Raw genomic sequence first — 2,024 nt, 5'->3', positions numbered from 1 at the left:
TTACCATAGTGAACGACATTTTGGTTTTCATTTCATACTTTATTCTTTGCGTGCTTCTCAATACTCAGATTGATGCTTCCTCATTTCCTCGCTTCTCTGTCCAGAAACTGATCAAAGCTACTCATGTTGATGTGCATCTTAATTTCATAATTGCATGAAAAGGCGAGAAAACTTCAAGAGGAGAGATGAGTGAGAATACACAGGTGTATCCAATGCAGAAGTGTTTCTTGTCAAAAAAAAAAAAAAAAAGAAACGATGCATATGTGAATTCACCTCATAATCAAAAATGCGGGAGCTGGTTGTTGAAACCACACTAGCTCGACGGTGATGACAGCAGTGGCAATCCATCTATCACTCAAGTAGTCATGCCTTTAATTATGCAGAACTTCAAGGTTTAATATAATTTAAACTGATGAGTTATAAAAAATTCACCCCTCTCACAGTTGTCATGAAGGGCAAAATCAGCTATATAGACCATAAACACTTTTTGTACATGTTGTAGAACCTGGTCGAAAAGAACGCACACACATGAGTAACTTAAGAACATTCCACTGGAACTAATCTTCTAGCATCAGCTCGTAAAATGAGCAAATGACAAACACAACGCCTCAGTTCTATGACTAGCGTCCGACCATACTCTCCTTACCACCTCGAGAGACTCGTAAAACATGATAAGGTGAGGATGAACGGTCCGCGCTACATCTGTTTGGAGTTTAACAACCAACAATTACTCCTTTGGAGAAGCTTCAGAACCAGAGCGTTCGCGATACTGCGACCCCGCTTACCATAAACTACCTTCCGATAAACAAAAAAATTGACTGACTTACAACTTTGTCTCAGCAAAGAAGATCACCAGAGCCACACAACGTGATACTCCTCATGACCTCACGACCTCAGCTTTGGTCTCCTGCATTCCAAAAGGAATGCGCCTTTTTTCTCTTCTTCTCCAAAAGGAAAAGAACACCCAAACTTTTATGGACAAAGGATCTTTAAAAGGACAATCCAGAAAAGACTGCTGCTATTAAAGCACACTCAAAAAAATGATTTGGTCTAAATTGACATTTTATGTAATTCAATTGCATAACAATTTTCCATCCATTTAGATTACATAGTTTTAACATAAACAAATCAATAAACTTAATATGATTCATATCCATCAGTCATACGTGAATGAAACAGGTAAGATTTATGTAATAATTCAAAGCAAAGTCCCCACACTGCTCAGTGTTCATGTGTTTCCACACTACAGAGTGTTCAAGTAGAATTGAAGCAGTGCTGGAGTTAAGATGATAATTATGTGATGATTGATCATTAATGATGAACAGCTGCTGTTATCAAGAAGAATCACCAAAGAAAAGAGAAACACAAGAACTACAACCGACTTCAGCCACAGCTGAAGATGAAATCAACTGAAATAAAAGAAGACTCTCAAGATCTGATTAAACAACTCCACATACAGCATCAAATTGACCAGATTGACTTTATTTCTGTCAGACTTCTAGAGAAGCTCTTATTGAGAATTAACAGAGGTTTAGATGCTTTATTATTTTGTTTGAAATCACCATCAAAGAGACCAGTGTTTCCTTTTGTTGGGCTCTGGGCTCTTGACATGTTGGTGTTAATATTACACTGGTTGCTTTAACTGTGTGTTTATATAAAACACACTTAGCTTAGCCAGCAAAGCTCAGAAAAAAAAAAAAAGTAGAGTTGTGGGCAAATGATCCACCGACCTAATTTCAAGTCCAACATCTGATTGTATGAATGTAGTACTGCTTTAGATTTTTTATGTAGCTTCAGATCTAGTAGTCTTGTAAAATCAGATAATTTAAATAATTTACAAATCACTTTGTGCATAAGAAGTTTTCCTCTGTAACAATGCAAAGACCACAGACATCAAGAATCAGTGTATGAATCTCAACAATGGTGAAAGTCAACAAAATGCTTCATGTTGCAATGCATGCTGGGTACCAGCATAGTACAAGACTCTCCCATGTATCCCAGCATGCATTGCAGCATGAATAAAC

The sequence above is a fragment of the Onychostoma macrolepis genome, chromosome 01 (assembly GCF_012432095.1).
Source record: "Onychostoma macrolepis isolate SWU-2019 chromosome 01, ASM1243209v1, whole genome shotgun sequence".
In the NCBI taxonomy this organism is placed as follows: Eukaryota; Metazoa; Chordata; class Actinopteri; order Cypriniformes; family Cyprinidae; genus Onychostoma; species Onychostoma macrolepis.
Note: the sequence above shows the minus strand (reverse complement) of the source record.